We start from the raw sequence: 14,310 nt of genomic DNA on the forward strand, positions 1-14,310 counted from the left end.
TACTTCCCGACCTACAACCACTTAGTCCTATTACTAAAGACTGTTAATCAAAGCCTACAGATCAGCTAGTGGAACGAAATGTTAAGTCTACATCTATAAACATGTCTGTGTATACAGAGGAGTTGCACAGCAACTATATGAGTTCAGATTGCAAAACAAGGAATTTAGATGTGAATATTGATGTTAATACTTGGTTTAATCTCTCCTGTAGCACATACAGTCTGATGCAGGAAAGTTATTTATTTAAAATACTTTAAATTCAGGCTGGTATGGCTCTAAGACAAGTAAGTGTCTTTCCACTATCTCAGACATTTGGGATAAAACAGATAACAAAGAAACCCAGACCAAAATCACAGGTATTATGGGGGAAAATGCTTGGGAGCACAACATACAGATCTCGATGACTCTATAAGAACTGAAGATGAATCTTCATGAGCTTTTTAATTCTAGGTCAGTATCAGCCCTGTCCAAGCTGGAGTTGTGTCTGCCGTACTCTTCAGCATTCCCTTTTCCATGTACACAGTGCAGAGATATTTCTGCTGCCTCTTCAAGAAGCCAACTTGAATCTGGGGGAATACACACTTCCTGGCTCTGCACTGCACAGAAGCAAATGAGCTATTTCCAAAAACAAAATGAAGCTGCATCGCTAAACTTGTGTTTAAATACATGGCACAAGTAGCTTTTAATCCAGAGAATCCAATTTCAGGTAACTGAAAGATGAGTGAAAGTATAACACATTCAAACAGCTATTTTGCATTCCTGACCAGTGTGAACATCCTGTCAATATCCTCTAATGTAGAAGAACTTGATTTAATTACCATACTCAAACACCACAAGCCTTATTCTTGAAGGTGCAACTCTACTGCTAACAAAGTATGGATAACTCGTGCCACTGCTAATGGGTATCATAATTTTTTGCTTGAACTGTAGATTGAATCCACCCCAACTCAGCACAGCTTAAAAGTTGTTTCCAACAAGTGGGTATTTTGTGGCCTGTTTGAGTTTCATACATCTACATTCCAGCTTCCACATCAAACTCACCACTCTACTTGGCACTAGTCTGCAAGCTCTTTGAGGAAAGAACTGTCTTATGTGTTTACGCATTTCTCAGCACAAGAGAGTCCTACTCTTGGCTAAGTCTTCTGAAAAAGAGCTACTGCTTCAGGATCTAATACTGTTTTCTACCACATATTGAAAAGTTCAGAATTCAGTCAGAGAACCTAAAAATAAAAAAAGATAATTCAAAATGTTTTAGATACTGTGTAAATCCTGTGATTTTAGACACTTCAGAGTTAAGACTACTGTTTCATATTAAAATAAACTAATTAGTATGCTGCGAAGCAACTAATTTTATTCTAGGCAGGAAATAAACCTCTCAGGGTGAGGGTTCATAAGATGGCAGAGCCAACCTGATGGCAAACTGCCACCAAAAGGGATGGTTCTGCTCCTCAACCTCTGCTGGCCTAACAGGCTCTATCCCTTCTTCCCAACCTCTCCACTACCTCTAGACTCAAATGACCCCTATGTTCATACTGGTGCTATATGCAATTCAGTTCACTAAATCAATAGAAAACTGACATCATTTTATGGGTTAGTTTCCTGCTAGTTCAGCAAGCTGAACTGACTCACAAAAGCATCAGATAAAGTCAAAGCAGACAGGCCAGAAACGAGGAATGGATGGGACTCTTCCTTTTATTGCCAGTGGGATCTTAGTATTATCTTGGAAACCAACTTCTAGGGTCATGGCTATAACAGTCCAACTGTGGCATAAATGTGGATACAATGAGCTAGCTACTCTACATTAACTGCCCTGCTTATGTTGCCCCCCCTCAATAAAGAGGGGTAGGCTACCTCACCTTTTCTACAGGGCAAAAGTTTTCAAAGCAAGTTACAATCGAACAGATCCCCATCTTAAGCCACACGTGCCCCTATGATAATCAGTTCTAATAACAAGCACCTAATGTTATGAAGTGAACCAGCAAGTTCTGGTTTGCAGTTCAATTTTTGATATTTTAAAGCAATAGAAATGAAATCAGCTGAAAGATACTTGAAAAATATCTGTCCCAAAACACACCCAGCACCACCCCTGTTCTCCTGTGAGTAAACCTAGGAGGATAAACTAAGAAAGAACAATCACTAAAACCTTGGCCAAATTAAATATAAGACATAAAACTGTTAGTGAGCATGAGAAAGTTAGAAATGGTATTTTTCTAAAATAGGAACATCCGTGACATTTGCTAGAAAGGTGAAATACCATACAATCCACATAAAGCATAGAAAAATCAAGTCCTTCAGAATCAACTCCTTATGTGTAGATGACTATTCTAAAATTGTGTTCCATGCATACTTTCATTTGAGCTTGACAGCAAAGAAATGATACTCTGACCTTCAGTTCAGTCGTTCCACCAGAAAGACACAGGAACTCCGCTAAACTAATCCCATTTCCAAACTGACTATTTTTGCAACTCAAAATGACATTCATTTCAGATCAGTTTACCTTAACATCAAGGACTCAATACTCAATAACAATGAAGAAATATACATGTATTTTGACTGAAAGCAGTTGTACAACAGGTAACCATTTATATGAGAGCCACACAGGCCAAAAGTGTTTAGACCTTTTCACCTTGTCCCAGACTTGGAGTCTGGGACAGATGACTGTGTTAACTGTCACAAATTAAGAAACCATGAATACAAGGTACAGAAAACAGCATCACTGCACAGTCTGCAACAGCTTTGAGCAATCTTTTTTTGAGAATATACTCTTTTTGCTTTTATACATGGTATTTGAGACAGTTAGTTCTTTGAAAAATAGTAAGCCAGATTCGAGACCAACTGTCAATGTTCCATTCCCCTCTACGAGTAACACTCAGGAGCACCTACAGTCCATTTAGAGCTTGTCAGGAGTAGTGGTTTAACTCAGTTGAATTTTTCTTCTGCTCACAGAAGACTATGGCTTCAGTTTCTACATTTCTGTACTGTTCAGTAAAATTTCCCACCCTCCTTCAGAATTCCTTAGTGATGAGTGGCTCTTCTTCATAAATTTTCATTGCTACATTTAACCATGTAGCTCAATACACTTTTTAGTTCAAATATCACCTCTTTAATACAATTCTCCTAATTGTCACAATACACTGGCAGCAGACTTCAGCAACTGGCTTAATTTTTTCTCTTGAGCACTTACATCCTTTTGGTGCTTCAAGCCAAAGAGGACACAGCACACTCACAATCTTTATGACAACTTCTAAATGTCTAGATTCCAGAATAAAATCCATTAAGTAAAATCAGAATAAGCAGCACAGATTGTGGAATTAGGACTCTCAATAGCAACATAGTGAATGGACTGTAAATCACCGAAAGGAAATTCTCTTTCTCTCTTGGACCTGAGTACCTGAAACAAGAAGGAGGATGAGTATACGACTTGTGTATTCTTCCTTCAAGACCCTATGTTGAGCTGTCTATAGTATTTCAAAACAAAGAACAGCGTTACTCTTTTCTTTGAAAAGGAAGAGCGGAATGGTCATTTTTCTACCTAATAAATCAATAGAATTTGTTTAGGTAGCTTTCAGTTTGTGCACTCCTCAGTCAGACAATCCAGTCTTACAATTCACATCTTACACAAGAAGCCTATGCTGAAGCATAGGTCAAGCAACCAGTGCGTAGCATAAGTAAACCATGATCCCTCCTCCCAAATACGAGAACAGTTGCTGCTGCTGCATGATTTAGGGCTTTCTTAGAATTCCTCAGAGCAACTGAGGGAAGCATCCTTGTAAAACTAAAAAAGAAAAGAAAAACAACCCAAAACTAACAAGGCAGGAAAAGTGGATAAGCGGAGGTATTACGGTCCCAAATAAACTACTGGAAAATTTTCACAAGGTGACCAAAAGAATCTGTGAATGCTCTGAATTTGTTAACATCAAATTAAGAGGGGAACTGCTCTGGCAAAAACCCCTGACATACATTATCTTCAGCTTCCCCAGACTTCAGACCAGCAGACTGGTGATATCTTGTCAAAAAAGACTATATATTTTTGATTGATTTTATGTATTTGTTTGGTTATATATGTGTGTATATAAATGTATGTGCGTGTGTACACAACAAACTTATCTTTGTTGCTGATCAATTTGATTGTTCACTGCCCAGACTAACCACTTCAGCAACAGAGAATGCCATGGAAACAAATTCGCTCTCTGGGTGAATCCTCTAAGTAGTGTAATGAGAAGGCATCACTTCTAAAAAAAAAATAACTGGTAGAGAAGAAGTGTCCACTCTGCAAGTCTCATGTGGTAGCTGATGTCAGATAGTAAGGAGGACCGTTTCTCCACTCACATATGGGCAGCCCTCAACATGTACAGCAGCACAAATCTAAGAACTCAAGTAACTTTACTGGCAAAAGTATTGATAACCACAGATTCAGTATTTAAATAGGCAGATCTTCTGTTCATGGCAGCTTTTGAATGACGTTACTTAATTCCAACCGACACTGCATACTCAGGTTACCAAATGTTTTTCTGGATTTGCCTTTGAAACTTCCAAAGCTGCAAAATCTTGTTTGAAGTAAAATCTTCACAAGATATGGCTTCTATGCTTAGCCTTGAAGTTCTAAATTTCTACTCAAGTTTTTGACATCTTTTGTTAGTCCATGGATAATACTTTTATCATCAACTCAGACCAACAAGGCTTAGAAGAATCAGATGAAATTAGTAAGTGGAGAGATCAAAACAAATGGAAATAGTTTTTCATCTGTTGCCTGGTTTATTTGCAGATTCTCTGACACAGGGCACCAAGGATGTTAAAAGTCCATATGGGTTGAACAGATGAATGGAATAAAAAGCTATTAAATGTTTTTTTTAAATGGCAACAAACTACAGGAAATCAGAATGTCAAGGCAAAGTATCCCTAATAGTTTCCTTACTACTATCTAGGCAAACTTTTGATCTGATACAATGTATTCTCAAATTTTCCCCTGGATTTTGAGGGAAAAGAAAAGATAGAGTACAGTGCCTCTGTGTTCTGAAAAAACACATTTCCAAGTTCTTGTTCTTGGGACAAAACAAAAATGCTCTATTACTTAGGCACCCCTAAATGAAACTCAAATCTGAGTTGCATTCTTGGCATGAAGTGGTTTTAAGTACATCTGACATCAGTGTTACACTGCTGCTTCCTCGAGACAGATCGATACAAAAAGACCACAGACAAAAAGTGGCCTACCCCAGGCAAACATGGTGTTTGTAGAACTAAGGTTAAAAATCAATGCAGAAATTATAGGAATCATTATGGAGGGGCAACACTTACAACTGCTAATTCCTGATCAGCTAGAAATCAAAGTGAAAAGTCATTAGTCCTCTCCCTTTGCCCTGCATTGTTTCGTAACAGTGTTCTCAGAACTGCTTACCAAATAACGCAATTTCAGCATGGAAGTCTAGGAAATAGTGACTGAAAAGCCACTCTTTCCAGTTTCCCAATGCTCTAATGTTTCCTGAAAACAAAAGGCAGATGCAGAAACCAGGAGCAGTATCCTTTCAATACAGAACATTACATTAGTTCTTTAGTTCAAATGGGAGTTGAATTCAAAAGCACAAAATGGTAAAATACATTTACTGTACTTGATAACTGCACTCATAATTTACCTTACATGCCATGGTGTCATGGGCTTTCCTACTTTTAAGAATTATCAGTGATTTCATGGTTTTCTCTAAACAGCAACAGCTTCTAGGTTTCCAAAATGATCTAAGTAGAGTATAACCAAGATGCTGATTCATTGTGCCCTGAACTAACAGCTGATCTGAGTCACCTCAAAAAGATGAAGTCATGAACATGGTGGACAAAACTTTATCTTACTTTGGATATTCACTGACAACTAGAATCTCACAAAAAATTTTGGCAACAGTCCTCAGGATGCTGCCAAAATACACCTCATATCTCACCCTGGCAGAATACTGCCAATCTTTAAGTCAACATTGAAAAAAACCAGAGCAGTTGTCGATCCTGCTCTGCACAGCTTCAGCCCTGCTTTCACATTTTGGCATTCAAACCAATGCACCTGCCTTTGCAAAAACGACTCTGCAAGGTACCTGAGCAGTGTCTTACTCTGAGCAAAATTAGCTTTCTCTTTTTCAGAATTATTTACCTTCATAAATCAAGAAGCTGAAAAGGTCTGCACAAATTCAAGCAGACCAAATAAGGACGATACAGCTGATAATTTCCATATGTTGGGAATTGGTTGAAGTTTTTACAGATAGCTGGGAACAGAAAGCAAAACAAACGCAGAAGAGTCAACCACAATATGGCTAAGCTTTACTTATGCAAGCAACTAAACTTCAAATCACCAGCTTCAGCACTCTGAAAGAGGTAGAATACCAACTGGGACACCCTGAAGCTTTGAGATAGGAAATTAATTTTTAAAAATTAATAAAACAAAAATTTAATATAATAGTACTTTCCCAAAAACTAACACTGAAATTCAGGGACCGTGGTCTGCTTTGGCATTTACAGCAAAGAATACAGAAGATATAACAATCCTTTCTATGGGTATACCAAACTAAAAGCATCCTCTAGATGAATGCAATGGTCACAGATGCCTTAGCTACAGGAGCAGCAGTCTTTACGTTAGTTTTGAAAATACAAGCTGCAGTAATGGAAGTTATCATCACAGCCCAGAATTTAAAGCACATTCACCTCTCTTCCACTGAAGAGCAAGAAAGAAAAACAGTTTCCTAATTCTGACTTCTATCTTATGAGCACCAGTTACTCCACACAAAATACAGAAGTAGGGAGGACCACAGACATGGGAGGCCCTCCTCCCTAAAAACATTTCTGTCTCCAATTAAAATGCTGTCTGGTATCCACAACAGAGCAGAAAGCCTCTCTCAGGGAGCATCACTTCCACAAGTATACCATATTACTCAGGCTTCCGAATTCCTCACGCTCTTTTGCATCCATTTAGATTTGCTTTCTTACTTTCAACTTACTTTATAACTCCATGGCCACTCTCATTTCTATTTGCTTCTAGGCTTTCTCATTTTGCTATGCTTTGCTAAACACATGGCACTATCACCAAACTAATCTAGACTGTATTTTTGAGAGAAGGTTTCAACATTTGGATAGTAAGTTCCCTCGTTTTATCTATACCAGGGAAACACGCAGCTAAGAGCTGACAGAGATCTCAGTGATAATAACATACACCTTTAATTAAAATATAAAAAAAGTTCAATATAAAAAAATTCATTCTTCATGAAATAAACAACAGATGACAAATTAAATTGGGAAAGCACAAGGGAGGGTCAAGCAAGTTATTATTTTCCTGCTTGGCCTGAACAACTGATATATTAAAAAAGGTCTCTATAATCATACTTATTTTTTCTACCTACTCAAAACCTGGTTTTGTGTTTGAATCATTCTTACTTTAAAAAAAATCTCTCTAGTACCTGAAAGGTTTAAAATTTCCCATGAAGTTTCTTTAAAAAAGACATCCAGGTCAAGGGATCAGAAAATACTAATAAAAATCAGCACTCAGTTACAATACACTATCACTGCATCAGAACAAGCTCTGACTAAGTAGGAATACGTACATACTATCCAGAAAGATGGACTGTTGCTATGTTTGAAAGACCAATTACTGAATAATATACTAAAGACTTGTATACTGTAAACAGAAAAATGTACAATCAGTTCACTATCAAGGCTTGAAATATGCTATTTTTTTTTTTCACTATTAGAGCTTTACTGTCAAAACAATCTATCTTCACATAGCTAAACATCAGTGAGTCGCAAGGCAGGTAGACACTGTGCCTCTACTAATATTGTCCTACCAATGACCTCCAGTCTGACAGCTTGGGATTATTTACTAACAGGAATTTGGCACCTTGTCCAGTGGGAGAAACGGACTGAATGAAAGAACAATATGGCGGGAATGAGTAATAATATATGCTTGAGACAAGATGGCAAAGAATTTGTCAGAGATTTGCATTTCTGTGTTAAATACCATAAACCTTAGTAAAATAGAACTATTTCAGAAATAAATTTTAACTATAACTTCTTCCAATTAATCATAATTAGGCAACTGTTTAAAACAATTTTATCTGAGTAACATTTGCATCTAAATAAATCGAGAATTTGGATTGTAAAATTACAATCCCCTGGTTTTGCTTCTTTGGACTACAATATCAAATTTGAGATTGGACCTGGATTTCAAATCAAGATGTGGAAGAAACACCAACTCATCTTTTAATTAAGAAAATCTCTAACACGAGCAGAGTATTCACAGCCCTGTCATTTTGAAGACTTTGACATTAATTTTCAAGCATCAGAAATAACTGAATATTACAGCATACAACACAGATTCTCCACCAGAAAAAAAATCACATGCTTGTGATATTATCTTTCTCTCCCTTCTTAAGGTTACCGTGCCATTACTGCGCATCTCTCATCAGGGGCTTTTTGTTAAGTGTCACAGGTCAAATCAATAGTAACTCTATAGCAAAATGCACCAACATTAGATGGGGCAGGGGTGAAGAAGCATCAGTGAACACATTTGTCCCTCGGTGTTCGTAAGTACAGGCTTACTCATCAAACACGGGTCTCTTCCCTTCGGCACACTGGTTATACCCAGCACTATTGCTCAGCAAATAGAACTTGAAACGAACACGATGAAAAACCGCAGACAGACACATGCTGCTACAGCTGAGCGCCACAGTGCGTGGTGTATTCGAGACGGGCAAGGCTGCACCAGCGCCTGGGCTTTCCTTCTCCTCCAACCTATTTCCCTGCAATGACCCCTTAGCTGGCAAAACACTCGCAGCCCCAGTCGGGGTCTGCCTTGGGAACCGTGTTGTGTCTGAAGCGCAGGCCTCATGTGACAGGCGCACACACACAGGTGCCGTGGCTGGCGGGGGAGGGGCAGGCGCCGAGCGGGGGTGGCTGACCCAGACAGGCACACACCTGGCACACCCTCGGCAACTTGCAGCGGCGCGCCCGCGCGCGCGCCCAGGGGCCCGTCACCCCCCGCCGCCTCGCTCCCCCGCCGCGCGCGGGCAATCGGGGCTCAGCGAGGCCCCCGCGCCGGTTACATAACCCCGCGCGCCACCCTTCCCCCTCCCACCCCTGCCCCCACCCCTCCACTCCCCACGACGAGCCCCGCGCTGGGGAAGAGCTGCGGCGGGGGAGCAGGACCAGGCCGCGGGCCCAGGGAGGGGCTGAGGCAGGGCAAGGGCTGCGGGCTCCGCGTCTGCCTCAGGGTCCCCCTTCCTTCCCGCCCCGAGCCGCCTCCCGCACGCGCGCGCCAGGGCGCGCTCGCGAGAGCCGGGCGGCCATGGGGGCCAGGGCCGCCGCGCCGCGAGGGGGAAGGCGCCCGCTCCGGCAGCCCCCGCTCACCTTTCGCCGAGTCCCAGACGCACATTCCCGGGGCGCTGCCGCCGCCTGCCCTGCCGGGCCGTGTGGGGGCTTCACATCGCGGCTTCCCCCCACCCCGGCACGGACGCACGCAGTCACCGCCTCCGGCTCGCCTTCCTCCTCCTCTGCTCTCCGCTCCGGCCGCGCTCTCCCTCCTCTCTCTCTTCCTTCCTTCCTCTCTCCCCCCTCCTTCTCCTCCCCCCCTCGGTGTCCCCAGCAGCAGCCCCTCCTCCCCCCGCCCTTCCTGCGAGCGCGTCACGAGAGAGTCTCGCGCCACCAACCGCCGCTCGGTCAACAAGCCGGCGCGCGCCAGGCAGGCCAGCCGGCCGGCCCGCCCGTGTCCCCCCCCGCCAGGGCGCCCCCTAGCGGCTCGCGCCCCGCGGAACGTCGCGTGCGGCGGCGACGCCGCCGAGAGGGCTGGGGAGCTCTCACACCGGGCACGTGACGGTGGGGAGGGGAGGGGAGGGACGGGGCGGGGCGGGCGCGAGCTGCTCGCGCGCCTCTCCGGCTCGCCGCCCCGCCACTGGGTGGGCTGCGGAGGGCGCGGGGCGGCGGCGCCCCCTGGCGGCACAACGGGCGCGCCGCAAAGCGCGGGGGCTGCTGCTGCTGCGGCGGCGGCGGCGGCGGCGGCGGCGGCGGCGCCGCCGCGGGCGGAGGTGTCACAGCGGGACGGGACGGGTCATCGTGCCGAGAGTAGCTCGGCTCTCTCGCTCCCGGTGGCGGCCGGGAGCCAGCCGGCTGGCCGGCGGAGGCGAAGGGTGTGCGTTTCTGCCTGCAGTGCAGCCGCGTCCCCCCGTCAGCGCGGCGGGCAGGACCCGGTGCTGGCGGTCTGCAGGGAGGGAGGTGGCAGGTCTCCTGCCCCCGGCACACGCACGGCTCCCCTGCCTGGGGCCGAGCCGCGCCGCAGCGGGGCAGGGGGTCTCTGCTCCGGCGGCGGCAGCGCCCCACACCGCCCTTCACGGAAGAAGCAGGCGGGAAGGCCCGGGTGGGGTTGTGGCGGCGGCACTTTTTTGGGGGGAAGGAGGGGGGGTGTCTCCCGTGCCGCGGAGACTCTGCTGTGCCCGCAGGAGGGGCCTGCGCTAGGCCGCCTCTGCAGCGTCCCTGGCGGGGTTGGCCGGTGGGGGATCCCGGCCCCGCGCTGTCCCTGCAGCGGGTGGGCCCGAGGGGCTGGCGCAGGCTCAGCCTCACACTAGAAGGGATTCCTCCCGGAGGAACAGGGCATGCTTGTTCCCCTCACTTGTTGGGTACGGGAATAACACCCACTGCCTCCTCACATGTGATTCTGTAATTTTTTGTTTTTATTTGCTAGGTTTCCAAAAAGTGGAACGGTGCTACCTGACCTTCTCTGGTAACTTTCGAATCCTGTGGCCTTTTGAGCCCAGTTTGAAGAAGGGAAATCAGCCTTGACAATACAAAGCTTTACAAGTTTTGTTAGAGCAGCAGTGGGGCAGCATGAGAGCCCAAGGTATAACATAATAATATAATAGTATAATAATATAATAATTGAGTTGCTGAGCTTTCTAGCGTCAGCCAGCACACTCCTGTGCCAAACCAGTTGCAGCATGTGTGGGCCCTTCCGCGGTTCCTCCCCAGTTACAGCTCACAAGACAGCACTGGGGAGACTGTGAAGTGTGTCTGTGGGGTGGCTGGAAAGAAGACCAGTCGTAAGAAAAGACAGGGTATGTGAGGATCCTTGTATGGGAGAGTGGGCATTACAGTGATATGGGCACGTAGGGGAAATACGGCACAAATCCTTAGGAAACCAGGCCTTATTATAATAGTTGTGCTACTTACAGAAAACTTGTTTGTAACTGAGTTACCTGTTATAATTATGTTATATGTGATTTGGTTTAGAGATAGAAAATAGCCCCAGTCCTACAACTGCATCCACTGAGACAGGTTTGCCAGGAGTCCCCATTGGTGCTGGGCAAAGCTCCAGTTTGGCTGGAAGCACATCAGTCTACCCACATGGGCGCAGTTTCAGGGATGAAGCTGTAGGTGTCTTTCTCTGTAAGAAAAGTACTTATGTGGAACCTTCTTTTCTCTATCTGTGTTGCTAGAACAAAGGAACAGTTGTCCTATTCTGTGAAAAATGTTACAATTTCAATTATTTTTGTGTTCTGCACTCTGTGAAAAAAAACAAGACCTTTATGAATGTCCAGACTTTTCCTCATAGCTAGTTAGATACTGCTCAAAGTATCCAGGTAGCATAACGAAAAGTCAAATTCAGTTCAAATTCTGCCTAGGTCAGTTGACCATCAGCTATTTTAGCCAGGATGTGTTTTCTTCATTTCATTTAGAAAAAAATATTTATAAGAAACCCTCTAGCACCTTCATGAGAAAACCTCAAATATTTGGCTTTCTCTCAGTATTTTAACAAAACTCCTCTTTAAAATGTGGCTGTTACCTGCCAGAGGGAAGCATTAACGAGAGTTTTGACCATCTTTAACCTGTCAAATTTTAGAGACATTGTGCCTGCTTTCTGTCTAGTTTTCATCAGCAATTATATTACCTGAAAAAAAAAAAGGTCTGAAAAATACTTTGTTCAGAAAAGTTACATTATATAAAATATATCCATTTCACTGGGGCAGCATTTTCCATTTGTACTGGGAAACATGTCTACCCATCTCAGTCGTTGCCAGTCTGGAGCAAACAAACTGTTAAAAGTACTGCATGACTGGATGTGTGTATTATTTTTTTCCTTACAGAGCTATTTCTCTAGGGGGCAGTTGTGGAGCAGAAAGGCAGAAAGACAAGTGGAATAGGGATTAATTTAGTTTAGCAAGAACAGCTTTAAAATGGTTAGTCAATGATTATATTTTATTTTTAAATAGAAGCTGACACATAAGCAAATTGTAAGAGGAACCAACAATTATTTAGAGAGGCATGTGGGGACAAATATTTTGCTTTGTGAAGTAAAGCTGTGCTAAGAGTTAACAGTAAAAAAGCCTGAAGTAGCCATACTACACCTCTAGCAAAGATTACATACAATTAGTTAAAATAGGCCAATATTACTTCAAGAAGAAACAGAAAGAAGAAAGGAATTAATGTTAAAAAGAGCATAAAACCAGGAAACTTTAGGGAAAGGGCCAGCTATTAACAGGAGTAAACAACCTTCTTCTATGTCTTGCAATATGCATCTGCAGCAGCAGCCTCCTGCGCTGACAGAGAAACAACTCAGGTTATAGTAGCCAGATTGGGAACCGGGCCACATGCTATTCATCGGTAAATATTTACAGGGTGAAGCCTGGTTCAAAGTGTGCTGACTTCAGTAAAAGCATTCTTGCTGCCTTCACTGAGTTTGGTATCAAATCTGGGGCTGGGGAGAGAGGCACTGTATGTACAAGCAGGGACAGTTTAGTGGGACTGTGGTCTTAGCTGTGGCATCTCAATGAGGTAAATGTTATTGTTGAGCAACCCGTACATATAAATATCACTTTCTGAGTCAAAAAGAAATTTTTTACAATGAGGGTAGTGAAACACTGGCCCGGGTTGCCCAGAGAGGTGGGAGATGCCCCATCCCTGGAGACATTCCAGGCCAGGCTGGATGGGGCTCTGAGCAACCTGATCTAGTTGCAGATGCCGCTGCTCATTGGGTTGGACTAGATGAGCTTTGAAGGTCCCTTCCAACCCAAACTATTCTATGATTCTAAATCTGCTCCAGCTTAGAAGAAGTACATCTGATGTAATTCCAGTAACTTCAGCACAAAAGAATTTCCAGGTGAAATATGAGCAGCTCAGCATTGTGCTACTTTGCAGCCTAATATGGGAGACGTGACCGAGCAGTGATTGTGGCTGCTATGGCCTCTGAAGGCTGCTGTCATAAATATAGAACAACTTTGGCTCTCTTGTTGTTAGAAAAGGCATGTAAAGCCCCCGATGGGAGATCTCTCCCTGTGCTGATACTTCTTTGTGTTCCTTCTAGTCTCTCACATTTCCCAGGGTGATCTTGGGCTGCTGCAGTACATATGAACACAAGAGCCAATGGAGTCAATCCTTTGCTATTCCACAGAGAAAGGACAAAAAAAAATAGCATTGGCTACTGCATTGCTTGCTAGTTTGCTGGTGTGTACGTTGTTATGTTTAAGGGGAAAAGCACTGCTTGACTCTACTGGAGCCAGGCTGATCATCTAGTAAAAGGTTCACCACCCCCATACTATCTCCAAGCAGAGGCCAAATAATATGACACTGACAACCAGTTGCTGCTCTCTGAATTTACACAGCAGCCTCTGGCCTGCAGCTTCTGTAGCTCATGTTCTATGGCACTGGTCCCCCGACAAGCAAAGAACCAATTGAGGGTGGCTGCAGCGTGAGAGCTGATGAACTTTTTCCTTGTCCTACAGTGCTCCCCGCTCAAGGAGCTCTTGGAAGACACACTTGTGTTGAATTAATGGCAGGTGGGGGACTCCCCAACTTAAGTTCTGTTTTCGGTGATAAATGCAGAGGTGATTTTTATTCAGACAGCACAGAGATGAGATTAGGGGACACTGAATTCACCCCGAAGTGTCGGCAGGGCTCTCTGGACCCTTTCATGCCAACAGGTTCAGCCCTGTAATTCAGCAGTTTGATACAGCATATCCACCCTCATCCCCCAGGTATTTTTCTACGCACAAACCATGGAATGGTGTTTCGTACAGATATGCACGATTAGACCCAAACACACCCGATGCAACAACCTGCGAGTCGTTCACGCTGCGTTTTTACCCACAACCAGGTGTTCACACACACACACCCCCCTTTCCTGCAACAGCCAGCTGACTACAGCTGGAGGGATCGATCCGGGCAAGGCTGCGCCGGCCCTGCCCCCCAGCCAAATCCCAGCGGCGCGGGGGGCATAGGGCGGGCTCTGCCCCAGGGCACCGCGGCACCGCACGGATGGATGCTTCCGGCAGCAGCGCCCAAGGGGGAGGCGGCGGCTCT

General features: G+C 44.5%; 1 protein-coding gene across 2 annotated transcripts in view; it reads right to left on the minus strand.

Moving 5' to 3' along the window:
* REV1 (REV1 DNA directed polymerase) overlaps positions 1–9,559 on the minus strand; it is a 59,971-nt gene extending 50,412 nt beyond the window's left edge. For both annotated transcript variants that reach the window (XM_080340182.1, XM_080340181.1), the window contains exon 1: positions 9,373–9,559. The gene's annotated coding sequence lies outside the window, so the exon portion shown is untranslated. The remainder of the gene's footprint in view (positions 1–9,372) is intronic.
* Positions 9,560–14,310: the final 4,751 nt, after the last annotated feature.

Source organism: Nesoenas mayeri (genome assembly GCF_963082525.1).
Source record: "Nesoenas mayeri genome assembly, chromosome: 1".
Classification (NCBI taxonomy): domain Eukaryota; kingdom Metazoa; phylum Chordata; class Aves; order Columbiformes; family Columbidae; genus Nesoenas; species Nesoenas mayeri.